Source organism: Camelus ferus, chromosome 3 (genome assembly GCF_009834535.1).
Source record: "Camelus ferus isolate YT-003-E chromosome 3, BCGSAC_Cfer_1.0, whole genome shotgun sequence".
NCBI lineage: Eukaryota > Metazoa > Chordata > Mammalia > Artiodactyla > Camelidae > Camelus > Camelus ferus.
Genome location: NC_045698.1, coordinates 36,794,636 through 36,811,680, shown reverse-complemented (window position 1 = coordinate 36,811,680; position 17,045 = coordinate 36,794,636). Strand labels below are relative to the sequence as shown.

The following is a 17,045-nucleotide window of genomic DNA, read 5'->3' as shown; positions in this document are numbered from 1 at the left end:
CCAGAACTGTGAGCAATACATTTCTGTTGTCTGTGAGCCACCCAGTCAGTGTTATTTTGTTACAGCAGCCCCAGCAAACTAAGATATCTATCTTTACCAGGTCTTTAATAGCCTCTCAGAATTTTTAAAATCAGTGTAGTAGCCTATATACGCGTATTCTTTTTTAGTTTTTAATTACAAGTAAAGTTTCATTGACCATCTTTGTATGTGTATATTTGTATACTTTTATATCTATACAATACATCTTTCACAGTGCAATTTCTGGGTCAAAGTATATGCATGTTTAAAAAATTTTGCTACATGTTGCCAAATTTACTTATACAAAACTATACTTACTGAGATTCCCACCAACAGTATGTGACTGCCTGTTTCCCCCGTTCTTATCAACACTGAGAAATACCAGACCTTTAGTATTTTCCAGTCTCATAGGGGAAAGCAGTGCCTTGTTTTGATTTTTGTCTTTTAAATGTTGAGAGGTCTAGTTCACCTATTGTATCTATTTTTTTTAATGGGTGGATGGTTAATTTCCTTTGCCCTTTTGTCTTACTGAATTAGAAGGATTCTTTAAGAAACCAGACCTTTGTCAGTCAGATATGTTGCAAGGGATTTTCTCCAGTTTTTAAATTGTCTTTTGACTCTGTTTATGACACACACCATATTTGCCATATAAATGTTTGCTTTTTTTATTTAATTTTTTTTTGTAGGCACATTGATCGGTCTTTTCCTTTATGATGGCCTGAGGATAATGCCCCACGGTGGGAGGAAGAACACAAAGAAGGCCTTCAAGGAGAGGGAGAGGTGCAGCTCAGCCACCAGGTCACTGTGATAGCAACACTGGGTCACCTGGGATTTCTCTATAAACATAAAAAAGAGCCTTGCAAAAGAAACTTTTTAAAATCTACATTGGGGTGCGGGTGCAGGGATGTTATAGTAAGGGACGGTGAAGAGTTGAGAGGAAAGAACACCCCCAGATGCAGCCTGGTAAGGGAACAGGAGAACTGAAGCTAAGTTGGAAGTGAAAGAGGCAGACTGCTCTCATGCTTCTGAGTTTGAATTTGAGGGCAGGGTGCAGTAAGGATGTTCACTGCAGGTGTGAGTTGACCACCTCCTCAGGTTCCACACTCTGGTGAGTTGACCCTCTACTCTCCATCTCTCGCCCCTTCTCTTTGCAGCTCAACCAACCCTAGCCTAGACATTGAAAACACACACACACACACACACACACACACACACACACACACACACACACACACACACACACACACACATCCCACAGAAGACACTCCACGCTTGACCTGGGGTGAGTCTTGCTCTGAAGACCAGTTACCTTGAGGTCCCTGGGGATGGAAGTTGATGATCTTTGGGAATGGAGGTTGATGTTTCTGTGCTTCTTCCTCACTGGTTTTAATGGATGACACATCCCACTGAAATGCACAGAAATGGAAGGAATATTTGCAAGATATAGATGCCATGAGAAGGAGCCATTTGGAGCCCTGGCAAATTCTGCATTTGACTCTCGTCCTTTCCTGTTCAGAAGTTGATTTCCCAGCTTGGGCATCACCATTTGCTTCTGTTTTTTCCCCAGGTATCTGACCCTTGGATGTTTTGCATCTCAGGCTTACTTCTACTAGAGGAAAAAATGAAGGCACATAACAAACCAAGCAGGCTTGCTGCTTACTAACCACTCAAGGTTTGGTATGGCAATAAGCCAATGCTAATGTCTCAATTCAAGGTTTGGGATTACAAGTGAATTTGAGGTCAAGCTAACAACTGAGAATAGAAGTGGAAATAAAGGTGGGAGGGGAAGAGAAGGGTGGGGCAGGGCAGTGGTGGGCGGTGGTGGATGGGAAATGAAAAGAAGAGACTAAGAGGTGGCAGCCTTCCCTTCTTAGCTGCTGGAATCACACCTATGGTAGAAACAGTGAGGGTCCGAAAGAGAAGAGAAGCATTGGTTTCTAACCATTGGCTTGCAGAACATGTCAGGCAGCTAGTTACCCAGGTTGGAAATAGGGGTTAAAAAATCGGGAGAAGCGAATGAGAGAAAATCTTGCCCGGCTGAAGAGGGCGGGAGGGCTTCTGCATCCTGGGGATTGTTGTGAATGCGAACTTTCTCCAAGCTGATTAAATGGAATTAACTCCACAGCCTGGCATCTTACAACCTCCTGTTGCTCTCATCTCTCCAAACCCTTGTTCTACCTCTTCAGAGCCTCCTGGAACCCTGAGGAATTTATTAATGAGGTCCAATTATGGAAAATTTCAGGTTTTTAATCAACTTCAGATGCACAGCTGAAGGGTTCAGCTCAACCCCCCTGAGAAAATGTACATTAAACAAGATTTCAGAGAACTGCACACTTGCTTCCCACATCCAGCCCTCTCCCCACTTCCAATCACCTATAGCATCTCTGCCCTTGCTCCGCACCATTTCCCCTCTGCCCTCATCTTCCCACCCCCAGCTTTCGAAAAGAGCTGTGAATTTCAGCTGCCCCTTGTTTTAAAAACTGCAGGACACACGGCATTGCTGACTGATTGACCCAGCTGGCTTCTGTCCAAGCCCTCCCCAGCCCTAATTTGTGGCTTTCATCTAGGTGTGCTGGAAAGACTTTTCCTGACCATTTCCACCCTCGGTGACTGCTAGCAAACAATCTTTGTTTCCTCTTTGAGGATATTTTTGAAGATAGATTAGAGGTTTGAAAAAACACTTGGAATAACTCTTTAAACAGGTTTTCCAAACACTGGTGGAAGGAAACAAAGGAGGTGGGTGGGAACATCAGCCCTGAATAATGGTTCTATTTCTCATCCTGTGTTGCCTCAGGCCTGCATAGCTTGTATTCTCCCCGGCCTGTGGAAACTTTGCAAACTTCCGGGGCTTGGTCTCTGCAGAGGCTGCTTGTCACCCTGGGAGAGACGGGCCCTCCACCAGCTGCTGTGGGAATGGCACATCTGGCATTCCAGCAGTCACTTCCTCTCCAGGGAAAAGCCTAGGTTCCACCCTGTGAAGTTTCACAAAGTGTTGCCGGGGCTCCTGGGAATGGGCAGGAGCGGTTGTGAGTGGTGAACATCCTCCCAAGCTCCTGTGGGGCCTGCAGGCTCTGCTCAGCTGATTAAACAGTCTTCACCTGGGGCAGATTTTTAAAGAGACTACTGCATGACATGGCAAGGTTTTTCCATAGGTGAAAATTCTATTTAACATCTAGGTAGGCTGGAATATTGATCTTCAGAGGTAGCCGCTTGAACCTTGCCTCTTAGACGAAGCAGTCTCCATCCCCTTGAGCTGTCTGGGATCTCTTTAATAAGCCAAGATTCTTTTGGTTGCAGGTGACTGGAAAGAAACTTGATATAGATTGGGCAAATGAGGGCGTTTGTCAGTTGCTGAAATCAGGGTGGAAAAATAGCTAGGTCTCAGGAATGAATGGAACCTGGGGTGTGCTAGATTTGGCTTATCCTGGTTTTTGAGAGCTGATTGTTCAATTTACAGGAATTTCATGAGCTAGTTGTTAAACACAGCCATTATTGAAAATTATATAAACTCATGAGTAAAAATTATATTAAACACAATGATAATAAATTCTTAAAACTCCTCACTTCGTAATTATTTCACTGCACTTTGCTATTATCTCTGCTCTTGAGATTCCTTGTATCTATTATATCTCTCTGGTGGAAACACTACAGAATGGTGTGCTATTGCCCACACCTTTGCAACTCTGTTTTTCAGAGTTGGAAAGTTGGAAGCTTGAAATTGACTGTGGTGGAAGCATTGACACCACAGAAATTCACAAACACTACAAATCAGGGCTTGATCTCCTGCTTTCTTGGTTGTATAGTCTCAACTTAAGGATGTGATGAAAAAAGTGTTGATAATGCAAGTTACACTTAAAAAAAGTATGTTATGTCTGTAGTTGTTACATTGTGAATGGCACCCCCCAAAATAAGAAAACGTTCTATTTTTAGAGAACTATTCTGTGCAATTTTTGATCTAGGACAGAATTGCAAATGGCTCTTACCTGGAATATATATCATTAGGTGTGCCTGACTGGTAGGAACTTTATGGTTTTTATTGCCTGTGTTTTACCTGGGGAGAGACAACCACTATCCTCTCTTCACTGTACTGCATTGCTTTTCTTGTTGGTGGGAGAGAGATTTGGGGGATTATCTTGGTGCCTCTCAAATCACACCATTTTATATACACACACATATATATATATAAATACACATATAATACTACACCATTATATATATTTATATTCTCATTTATATCATATATATTTATAATCTCATTTAATTCTTATAACTAAATGCTTTTCTTAGAACTACATTGCTTTCCTTGTTGGTAAGAGAGAGATTTCGGGGTTATGTTGGTGGTCCTCAAATTCCAAGCCAGTATCTGTCTATCTCCAAAGAGTCAGCAGCAAGTTTGATGTGTGCATATTTGTTCTCCGTCAGAACCTTTAGCCCACGGCCTTTATCATCACTGTTTTACACTGATGCTCGCAGACAGTTTCCCAACCTGGGTCATGAGCAGAGCATTTCATGAAGTTCTTGTTCAGAATTCTGATTACAGATGATAATCTCTGTGAACCTCCTTAAAGGAGAGCCACTTCTACTGGAAAGGTGTTGGTGTTCCTGTGGATTGGCACAGCTGTTGGGGTGGGGCAGGGTAGGGTGGGGCTGGGGAGGCGATAGATCATCCACAGATCATGCAACCCAGGATTACAGAAGAGGTCACTGAACCCATTATTTTGCCTCCACACCGTTTCACTGAAACCATTTAAAGAGTAGTGTATAAAAGGGAGACCAAAAAAAAATTGTATTCAAGAGTACATTCCAGTGACTTATCTAAATCTTTCCTTCTATACAGTAAATTGATTTCTTCTTATTCAGTTTTCTAGGCATATGCAAAAATAAAAAATCATTGTGTTTTAGATATTGAAGCTTCCTAAAACTCTGTTCATCTTCTCTTCTGAGCAAACTTTTTTTTCTTTAAACCTTTTAATGTTTCCCATAATGATTTCAAGACATCACTTTTCAGACATTTAGTTTTGTCTTTAAGACAAAGGGCCACTTTAATTTTTCTAATTTTTTTTTTAAAAGATTTGGCCTCCATGAAACCTTTTGTACCTTCTCCTTTGCTGATTTCTCCCTTGTCTGAAATTTTTAAAAGTTTATGTTCGGTGCTACATAATTTATTTGTTTCTGTTTGCTTCCTGTTTGGAGCTCTTTTCTGCACTCAAGCAAAGTATAAGCTATGGAGGGCATGGATAATAACTTTTACTTTTCTGTCCCTTAACGTCTGCTAAAGTGCCAGAAAAGTAGCTAACATTCAGAATGAATTTGTTGATTTGTTGGTATGTTGGCCGACAGCTGTAAGAACTCTTCTTCTTTCTAATGTCCACACACTTCTGATTTACCACTTTCTCATCTATTGACAATGGGAGAAATCAAATGAAAAAGCTTATTAGAACTGTGGACAAAGTAAGGGTAACTTAGCTTTGAGTGATATTCTGAAAGATCTCTTATGAATGAAATTCATGACTATTAGATATATTTTATATTTCTATTTTGTCTACTCACAATCTCCCTCAATTTCTTTCCTTATGTTTGGTCATTACCATTACGGACAAAGAATGTTGCCTGTCATTCCAGTAAACAATGAATGTTGCCCACCATCAAGAATCAAGATAAAGCCATGAGCCGCTGCAGCCCCCCACCCCCACCCCCACCCCCAGCCCTCCACAGTGCACCAATAGAGAAATTCAGGATGGAGAAAAAGAGAATACTGGCCTTAGATGGTTGAGAAAGATGCATATCAAAGGAGTAATTCAATGAGCTCAGACTCTTGCACCTTCCCATACATAGAAAAGCACTAAAATCATTAACTCCAGATGTTTGGTTTTTGTGATCAGCAGTAATCTTTTGATGATCCATTATATATATATATCTATACATATCTATATTTTTTTTTCCCCAGCAAAAACTCCTATATGTCCTGGCTCCCCCCTTCCCTCTTTGGAACAGTTCCTCAGAGCTATCTGAGAGGATGTCTCCCAGGCTGTAGTCCTCAGTAATGTCCCTGAATAAAACATAATTCTCAACTTTTACGTTGTGTGTTTTTCATTTGACATCATGTTTTGAACTGATTGAGGTTCTCAGTAAGCAATGTCACTATCATGACCTTCCAAGTAAATTTATTAAATCAAAAAAAATTTTTTTTAAATCCAAGGATTAGGGACTCCTTTTGACTCTACAACTCTTCATTGATAAGTTTTTTAGCTGGATTTTTGGTAGAGTTACAAAAAACCTAATGAAAACATGAGATTTATAATCCAGGGTACACTGTTTTGTCTTCAATTATTTGAAAGGACTAAATCATTTACCTTCTAAAAATAATCCAAAGAAATTCATAAAGCATGGTAATGCATTCAAGTTTTTGTAAGACAATTTTATATAAATGTTTTTCAATAAATCTCTGTAACTAATAACAATACTTGGTATTTAACAAAATGATACATTTCATAACAGTATTCTCCTTGTTTATAAATACAGGACACAACAGGATTTGGAAAATCAACCCAGGTGTACTGAAGAAGGAACGTTACAGTTGTACTTAAATAGATCTTTCATGCCCATTTATATGAGAAAATATTGGATTTGTTCTTTAAAAAATTTTTTTTAATTGAAGTATAGTCCATTTACAATGTCGTATTAATTTCTGGTGTACAGCATAGTGATTCAGTTATACATATATATTTCTTTTCATACTCTTTTTCATTAGATGCTATTGAATATAGTTCCCTGTGCTGTACAGTAAGACCTTGTTGTTTATCTATTTTATATATAGTAGTTAGTATCTGCAAATCCCGTACTTCCAATTTATCTTTTCCCACTTCCTTTCCCCGTGGTAACCCTAAGTTTGTTTTCTATGCCAGTGAGTCTCTTTCTGTTTTGTAAGTAAGTTCATTTGTATCTTTTTTTTTAGATTCCACATATAAGTGATGTCATTTTCTTTCTATTTCTGGCTTACTTCACTGAGAATGATGATCTCCAATTCCATCCATGTTACTGCAAATGGCATTATTTTATTCTTTGTTATGGCTGATTACTAGTCCATTGTATAAATATACCATAACTTCTTTATCTAATCCTATGTCGATGGATATCTAGGTTGCTTCCATGTCTTGGCTATTGTAAACAGTGCTGCTTGGACTTGTTCTTATGGAAAACCCAAGTTGGCTTGGGTAGTGTGGGCATTGGATACAGACTTCTTCCATAGCAAGACTACTTAAAACCTGCTGTGGGCACTATTCCTATGCAGACTCTCAACCAAGTATTAATCAGATAAAACACTGGTTAGTTTCAAAGATCCAATGAAATTAGGGATATAAAGGAAGAGATGGCCTTTTACTGCCAAGCAAGTATTCATTGAGTATGAGTTCCCCGACTTACAGGAATTTTGAGAGAATTGGCACCAGTATTAGCAAGAAGTGCTTTGAGCTTTTCAGATGAAAGGCTTTAGGTGAGTATTAAGTGTGCCTTTTAGAGACTGGCATGAAATTTTATATGAAGGAGAGTGCTTACTAATTAAAAGATAGCTATTCATTTGTAGACTCATTTTCTAGTTTAATCTCTTATTGGTGCTATAATAAGGGCTAGAAATGTGCCCAAAAGTTTATGACCAAGTCTCAAAAGTTAAGTTTGCATGTCCTGGATAGACCTATGTGCTTAAAATAATAATAATAAAAAAAGTAATTATAATAAATCCTGTATACACCTTGTCTTTGCTTGAATGGCTTCAGAGCCTCTACAAAATTTAGCCATTTAGAAACTACATTTGTTCATTGGCCTCTCACTTACCTGAACATCTGAACACTTTAGCAATGACAGAAACTTACAGGACCACAGTATGAGACATTGTCGTTGTTTGGAGCATACCTGTTGGAGAGGAGGAGAGAAGAAAGCTAATTTTTTTTTTTTTAATGTAGCTTGGATGGCCACAAATCTTCCAACTCCTTTTATCTTCTAAGCCAATCCTGTATCAGCCCTGGAGGTTATTACTATAAAGTCCCCACAGGTTAATGTTTCCCTTTGTCTATTGTTTATTTTTAAATGACCCAGGCAGTGGCTCAGAAAGGAATGCAATTCACATAAAACATTTTCCCACATTAAACAATTAAACATGATTTGGGGTGGGAGAGAGAGAAAGAGAGCAAGAGAAGGAAACTTGAATTTTAAAGAAACTTTTATAGAAATTTGGTTGGTATTTTTCTTTGTGGCTATAAATAGAAAGTCAAGGACATGTTAAGTGCCATAGCCCAGGTCATAGAGTATATGGGAGCCACTAGGGATAGGTATGGACTGACTGGGTCTTGATATACTACAGTACATGCTTTGTTAAAAGCCACGTTTTGATATTATTTATTCTGGGACCCTGGCTTCAAAGACTATCCATAGAGGCCATCTGCCAGCCTCTTCTTTCTCCCAGCTGTTTTCACTTTCTCTCCTTATAATTCTCACTTCTGTTATTCAAAGAGGCACTCAGTGGGCTTCTCAGTTACCTCTGCAGCTCATCCATGTGGTGTTAATTAAGGTAATGATGGCTGCTGTAATAAACTCACCCCCAACTGTAAACTGTCTTGAACACAAGAGACGTGTTTTCTCTTGCTGATGTAAAGTCTAAAACAGATGTCCTGAGTGATGGAATTCCATCCTCCAAGCAGTGATGCAGAAACTGGAGCAACTTTGTCTTGAGGCTTCACCATCTTCAATATGTGGCATCTAAAGTCACTGTTGGCATGAGCATTTACCCTCTGGATTAGAAAACAGCCCAGAGGAACACAGGTAAAAGGTTTTTATGTGCCTGGTCTGGGAGTGACCCACATCATTCTTTTACATTAGTTTGGCTAGAGTTTGGTCACATGGCCACACTTAATTGCAAAGGAGTCTAGAAGAGGTCGGATTGTTATGTGACCAGACAACCTGGCTTGGGTACTTTCTCCAGCTTTGATTCTGTGGTTCCTTTTCTTTTCGTCAGTTCTTCGAAGGCACCTTTATTGCTCCTCTTCTTATGTCTATTCAGGAGGGAATACAATTGGCTCTCCTTAATTTATTTGTTTCTTTAGTATTTATTTACGTACTAAATTGTGGTATACAACCATCACCACCATCCATCTTCATCACTTTTTCATCTTGCAAAACCAAAACTCTGTACCCATTAAACAATAGCTCCCCATTCCTCCCTCCTCCCAGCCCCTGGCAACCACCACTTTCCTTTCCATCTCTATGAACTGATCTTTTTGTATCTTAACAATCCCCAGAACATCACACTGGGCCATCACGCTGATGACATCATGCTAATTGGATGTTCCCCCCTCCACTCCAACCACCCCAAATGGGCTTTAGGTTGATGCTCCTCTTTAATCTCCAGATGAAACATAAGCTTCTGTCTATGGTCTCTCAAACCCTCTGCAGGCTGCCTCACTCTAGTTCTCTGTCCTCAGCCACCATTTAGGTAATAACACTTACAAAACACTTTTGAACTGGTAGAGCAATTTCTCATACGATCATATAAACAATCTGAAAGACAGGCATCATTCATGCCATTTAACCCATATGGAAACAGATCCAGAGAGAAAAGTGACTTTTCCTAGGTCACACAGAATATACAGGATGAAGACTTGGGCTCAAATTATACAGAATAAAGGCTTAAGCTCAAAGCCTATAATTCTTTTGAGTTTCTTAGGGCTCTCAGTTTTTTCCACCTAGACCATCTGTTGCAAATACTTATTCCTGCTGTCTTCATTTTTCTCACTCCGCCTGCCTTTTACCTCCCCTATTGTTTCTGCTCAAAAACGTAGAGCTCCTTCATGCCCTGCCATCATCTTTAAACACAAGATTTCACTGAATGGAAGGGAGTGACCTTGAAAGGGGCATAAGCTGCATGGCTCAAACTGAAATGATGAAAAGATTTGTTGACTGGTTATTTATTTATTTTTTACCCTAGTGGAGGAAAAGTAATGTATGTGCAGAATATGAACTAAATGCATTACATAAATAAAGAGGAAGAGAGATAAATAAAAAATTAATCCACCACTCAGCTAACACTTTTGAGTACCAGCTAGCTAAACTTTTGTTTGGAGTTGTGAACAATTTAAAGAATGAATGTGAGTCCCTGCTCTCAAGGAAACTTAGACTAGCAAGAGAGATAAGACTACAGTCTAGACAATGATGATAAAACAGGAAAACATTTTTCCTTCAGCAGAAAGTGCAAGGTTCACAAGTTACTTCAAATCATGACTAACAAGAATATACTCAACTGGAGAGGCCGAAGGTCGAGCTAATGAAGGAAGTGAAAATTTGAACTGGTCTTTACATTCGTTAATATAATTATTAACCTGACAATCTAAACACCAGTTTACTGCTGGATATATGTCAAAGAACATACATGCAGTCCCTATCTTCAAGGAATTCATTACCTAGTAAAGAGGAAAGTCACCCCACTGATGACTACACTGTAAGGATTTACTGACAGTGGGGATAAGTGGTAGGAAGGAAAAGTACAAGGTGTATGAGAATGTAGAATAGGAAGATACAATAGGATTTGCACTAAACGGATGGGATTTGAATATACTGAGAGAGAGTGGGTAGAGGGAGACATCTAGGTGGAAGGAGGGAAGCATCGAATGACACAATGGGACAGTGTAAGTTGGGGTGGAATGGAAGATAGGACAAGTGTTAGTACCAGTCTCAGGAGAGGCTCCTCGGATGTCAAGAATCTGCACTTGATTTGTTAGAAAATGAGGAAACCCATGAAGGTTAAGGTAATCAATGATCCAGACCAAGAACGAGGCCACGTGAGAAGGAAACACATAGCCCTCGTTTTTGTACAACAAGACATCCTGGTCTATGTGAGAGGCAAGACAATACAAGATCAGCAGCAGCAGACCAGGTGGAATCATGGTACCTTTCCATGGAAATCCTTTCTCTGGCTCATGACTGAAAGTCTTGATCTGTTTGCTCAATTCACAGTGGAAGGGCTAGAGGCAGGATCTTCAAAAGTGGATCAGGAAAGAGCAGGGAGGAATGTATTTTCATATTCACACAAATCTACAGATGAAAGGGGAGTGCTTTCCAGCACATCCCAGGGCAGTGCAAGAAACAGCCAAGAGGAACCCTCTACTGTTTGTTTTACATCTTGGACAGGACAGAAAGGAGACCTTTCTCTGGATCCTGAGAATTTTTCTTTCTTTGTCCTCCTCAAGTAGAGTGGTTTGGCTGGGCCCAGTCTGGCTCTGTTCTGCTACAATGGACACAGCAATTTTGAAGTGAGACTATTTACCAAGTGTAGAGAGGCACACCCCACCAGAGGGAACAGCACCAGGTATCCCTGTACAGTTCTTCCTGAATGTCTTCTTTAGCAAAGTTACATCTGGCACACAGACCCTACCAGCCACTCTGCATTCCTTACCAACCCAAACCCACCTGCGGGCAGAGCAGTAAGATGGCTGGCCACCATCCAGATGGTTAACAACAGAGGCAATTATTATGCAGCCGTTAATCTTGTCAGTTACATATTAACCCAGGTGAGTAAACTGAAGCACTATCCACTTCTATTTTTCCCCTTCTCTTTCTCTGCCTTTTTTACCCTAGAAAATAAAAAAGGGACTGCATTCTACTACTTTCTCAACATCATCACTGCTTCCACTTTTCCATTTATGGAAACAATCATATCAATATGGAAATTCCTTTAACATGAGTATTGATTTTATCTTTCATTTTTTGGTGGTTTCTAATACATATGACACTCTAGTGGGTGCACAGGAAGCTGATTTTTTTCTATGTGTGGCATTTTTAAAAAATTAACTTAATGGTTCCTTTCCCATCTTGAGCTCTCTAGCTGAAAGGACCATATTAATATAAAATAGCATCCTGGTTAGGGAATAAAATGATCAGTAATGCAGGCTTATTCCATGTTTTGAAATCTCTTTCGAGTATGCCTGTTTATGAGTAACTATTTCCCATTCATCTTCATCTAGGTAGATGCCACCCAAAGACATTCTTGTCCATTTGAAAACCAATAGCAGTTACCTTTGTGGTTACAGTTGATTAAAGAAAAAAAAGTGAGGAACAGTTCCAGAAGCAATTAAACATAGCACTGTTCAGGGCAGAGTTTTTCTTCACTGCCTGTAGCTTTTCTTCTTCCTATGTTCATGCTCCCTCGAGTACCCTTGACCTCTCCTTTCCCTCCTCCTTCTCCAAAAGCAGCTCTAGGAAATGACCCATGTCAGTCATTTATCCCCTTATGTGTATTAATCCAGAGAATGCTTAGTCCTGCTATGTTTACCCTAAAGCCTTATCTTTAATTGTGGAATGAAAGGAATTTCAGGTATCAAATCACAACTCAAAGTTCAAGTTATCAAGTCCTGTTCACACAGAGGTCTGAAAAAATAATTTCTTACTGAAAGGAGGGCAGTTTTTGGCAGGCTCCCTTCCCAGACTCTAGAGGTGACCAGTCTCTGCTCTCCCCGCTTTGTGGATCCACCCTCGGAAGAGAGGGTATGAGGTTGGGGTGGGTGGGACCTATAGCACAGAGAAATTCCTAAAATGTTGCTTGATAAAGTGTTTGAGACCTATTCCAGTGGACCCTAGTAACTGTCAGTGAATCAGGGATGTGAAAAAGATCTGTTGAAATAGGAAATTGACCCTTTTCTTCCCTGAGATACAGCTTGAAATTGTCTAGGAGTTATCAATGTTCAGGATAGCCCTATTACCTCATTTTGGGAGGAAAACCTGGAGTGAGATTTTGCTTGCTTAAATTACCACGTTGTTTCCAGAGAGTTGGGAATGTTTTCATGATGCTGGGTATGAATCTGCAAGCTTATTTTCTCAGATTTGGTTATGCATATAGGGTAATACAGTGTGTTTACTAGAAAAGGTCTAGATTTGATGTTTTGTCTTAGTTCTGTCTAGATGTAGGCTAAGGCATTTATTCTGGAGCTTAATTTTGGTAAAATGGAGTTGACCAGTCAATCACTGAGATTTCTTCTACCTTGAAAAAGCAGTTGTTCTCTGAGATCTATGAAGTAAAATTAATTGGTAAAACTTGATATAATGCTATTTAGGCCAAATGCTTAGGGTCAGAGCTCTGGCAAAAAGTTAGAAGCCAAGAATGCACAGGATAGGGGCCATTTTTCCATGGATTGTTGCCTCTCAAACTGGAGTGATTCCAGGGTCATAGGAAGAAACAGAAGCTACTGGAGGCAAATTAATACTAACTGCACCAGCAATAAGATTGTTCAGGGAAGTACTTTTATAAAGGGTGGGGAAGAACAGATTGAATCTGGGAGAGTTAGGGGAGAGGCTAGTTTCTTTGAAGAACAGTGGTTTGAGCTGACAAACAGCACAATCTCTTCTTTGGGTGACATGATTAAATAGAGACATGGGAGAGTTTCCTGAAAAAAACAAGTCACAAGTCAGCACCAACCAATCAGAAGATCAGAGTGTTTATTTCACAACTGACAGACTTTCAAAGGTACTCTTAGCAGCCTAGATCTTCAGGTTAAAGGTGTCCAGTAAGCACTGGATCTCGTGAATCAGTGGAAGGACAATAGAGAAAAATTTAGAGAAAGCTGATAATTTCAGGTTTTTTATTTTTGATTATTATTATTTTTAACCTTTTTAAAAAATTGAAGTATAGCCAATTTATAATGTTGATTTCAGAGTTTTTAAGGATTTCTATTTTAGCAGAGTGTTTCTGTCTTCATTGCCATCATGGGTATGTTCTTCAGAAGCACATCTGGTTAAAGAATGGCATTAGTGAAGCTGAGGTCCAGTGTTGAGCTCCATGGACCAGTCATCTCTAATTCAGTAATAACTGACCAAATCTTCTATGTCCTTAGGACCTTGCCAGGAGAGACAGAATGAAAGACAAGACACATTCACAGTCTTGGAGGAATGTAGAATTTAGCAGAGACTGCAAAAAGACACTTACAGTGTATAACAAACGTGGAAATCTTTTAACCTTGCAGCTAGACTGTGTCACCAACTCTGTTAAGCCATCTGGGAATGGAAATGACAGGAGAGATTGAACGGGTTGGTTGGATCATGGTAAACTCATCATCACTCCAGAGCTTGTTGTATTTGAGGGGTGGGGGTATGTGGTGACATCATTCCATACATGAAGACTCGTTCAAATTCTAGTTAGAATGTTGAATGGCTATTTCTTTTCTCAATAATAAAAATAAGGATTTAGTAGTGAAAGGACTCTAGCAATTGGGTTCAAATTCCTCCAGTTTCTAAAATGACCAAGCAAGATAAGAGGTTCTATGACATATACGTGACAGAAATCTGTTGATCCACCAATATTTATTAAAAATCTATTCTGTGAAAGGCCCTATGCCAGTTTTTTTTTTTTTTTAATTCCTTTTACACTTCCTACACTTACAATGGGAAATGTTTCTACTGGGTTTGAAAGAATATTGCAGCAATTTCTTTCAATTTTGAAGACACATATCATCAGATCTAGAAACATTTTTCATTTTTAGGGGAAGACCTAGAAGCAACTGACATAGCGTCTGACTTCTAGCTAGGAGGTCCTCAACAAATACTGTTATTATGGTTGACATTGTTACTTTTTATTACTACTAAATCATTGTGTCTGTAGACCATAATGATGTCCCAGTTGTACATGCAATTTGGGCAGCCTATTTGTTGCAGATCAAGGGTTTCTCCATTACTTTTTTGTTTAATCATTGAAGTTCAAGGTTTTATTTACTTTTTTTTTTTTTTCAAATTCTGGTAAATTAATTATCTCCATCTCATTAGGGTTTTTCTCTGAGGTTTTATCTTATTTCATTTTAAACATATTTCTCTGTTTCCTCATTTTGCTTGACTCTTTGTGTTGCTTTCTAAGCTGTTAGACAAAACAGCCACCTCTCCCAGTCTTGAAGGAATGGCCTCGTGTAAGAGATGAACCTCATGGTTGTGTTGCGGAAAAAAGTGTTACAGCTCGGTGTTACAGCTCAGTTGTGACAGCAACCTGGATAAGGGCGAGAGACCAAGCAGCACTCAGAGAGCTGGAGAACTCAAGTTTATTACGCCAGTGGGCCAAGAGGAGTTAATGCTCCAAGCTCTGGACCCTGTCTGGTGGTTTACACAGGCCTTTACAGGCTGCCAATTTTATACTTCGCAACATCATATGCAAATAAAGTATAACAGAAGTTGACTAACCAGGAACAAGCTTTATAGAAATAGACCAATCAGGAGTGAGAGAAATAACCAGTCAGGAGTGAGCTCCATGCAAATGAAGTACTACAAATGGACCAATCAGAAGTTAGGGAAGTGGACCAATCAGAAGTGAGAGTAATAACCAATCAGGAGTGAACAGAATAACCAATCAGAAGTGAGCTCAGGGAACCAATAGAATTTTACGAGTAAGTAAGCCCTTTCAGAGGTAAAAAGTGAGATAGAGCCTCTGGGCCAGGGAACCGGATGGTGCAGGTATGAGAGTAGCGGTCCTGCTTGGGGGTCATGCCGGTCTTTTTATGCGGCTTCCCGCCTTAGTTGAACCCTGCCTTAGCTCTTGGTTGTCTCTCAAATCTTTAGGATGGTTCAGCCGACTATTTTATGTTTAATGGTTCCCTGTAGTTGAGGTTTGTGTCAAGTCCCGTCAGTGTCCCATAAGGGGAGAATCTCAGTCAGTGCTTAGATTCAGGCTGACTGAAATCCAGACCTTTGGGCTGCAGCTTTTAAAGTATGCACATACACACAATCCTGCCGGCTGGCAGGCGTAAGGCCCCCTGGTCACCAGAGCCAGGCGATCTGGAGGAGCCTCCTGGGGGCTCCAGACCAGTGTATGCACTCCTTCCTGGGAAATCACGGGCGGACGCAGAGGGAGAGCGCAAAGATGGCGCCCAGCAGCCGCTGCTCCCGCGCGCGCTGCTCTGCAGAACTCTGGCTGTGTGGCAAAGCGAACCTGCCCCTCAGGTGAGGCTCCAGGACTGGCAAGTGGGCCTCCCTCACTGTGTTTCAGTCCACAGTCTGTGCAGTACACTGGGGCAGAAGCCTGCCAAGAGCTGTCTCTGATCGTTACAATCCTCTGGGTCCCAGGAACGCAAGCCCCCCTGGCCACCAAAGCCAGGTGGTCGGGGCGTCCCCTGGGCAACAGCCGCCAAACCGGGACGCCAGACGCCATAAAAGCCCTCACCCCAACTCCGCCGCTTCTCGCCCACACCCCAGAGACCCTGGTGTGACACATGGGGAGCGTGGAGGTGGCGCCCATCGCCTGGAGCCTGGGACAAGGCAGAGGGAGAATGTATAAACAGTGCCCTCAGGAAAAAAAAGGAAAAAAAAAAATTCTTGTTTTAAAAAAACAATGGCGTCCGCTGACTAGAACGAAGCTGTGAAGATGGCGCCCGCAGCCAGCCAGCCTCAGAGGGGCGCCGAATTCAGCGCCTGCTCCTGAGAGCAGCGCTTCAAGACTAGAAAATGAGCCTCAATTCACAACAGTCTGGGTGCCTCCGATCAGCCGCCGAGCCCCGGGGCAGGTGAGTCCACAAGCCAGCCCTCTAAGGGTGGTTTCTCAGATGGGCACATCCTTGTGGAGCCCGCGCCCCCTTGGTTTTCAAAGCTAGATGTTTTGGAGGCTTGTATCTCGGGTGCTTGTCTTCAAAGTTGGGGTGCCTTATGTGGGGTTCAAACCCTCCTCTCCTCAAGGGGAGCTCTGGGTTTTGAGTTCCCTCATGACTATGGGTCCACCTCGCAGGTGGTGGGGTTTCTGGTGAGACTGTGTCCCAGAGTTTTCTACCCCTTCGATGTAAGCCTTCTCTCCTTTGTTTGCCTGATACATAGAGTCACTCAGTTTTTAGGTGTTTTTTTTTCCCCAGAGGAGTTTGTTCCACATTTAGCTGCAAATTTAGTGTCTGGGAGGAGGTGAGCCCAGGATCCTCCTAGGTCACTATCTTAAACAGAAACCGGTGTTTCCAATATTTGTTTCATATACTGGACAGACTTTGAACATCATTCATTTGACTTGAGAATAGTGGAGCAGGAGGATG

General features: G+C 41.0%; 1 protein-coding gene across 2 annotated transcripts in view; it reads left to right on the top strand.

The window, feature by feature from the left end:
* ANKRD55 (ankyrin repeat domain 55) overlaps window positions 1–17,045 on the top strand; it is a 661,295-nt gene that overhangs the window by 236,397 nt on the left and 407,853 nt on the right. Inside the window, exon 1 of one of the 2 annotated variants that reach the window (XM_032472450.1) lies at window positions 15,346–16,535. The exons of the other annotated variant lie outside the window; for it this stretch is intronic. The gene's annotated coding sequence lies outside the window, so the exon portion shown is untranslated. Of the gene's footprint in view, window positions 1–15,345; window positions 16,536–17,045 lie in introns of those variants that run through there. 2 annotated transcript variants of the gene reach the window in all.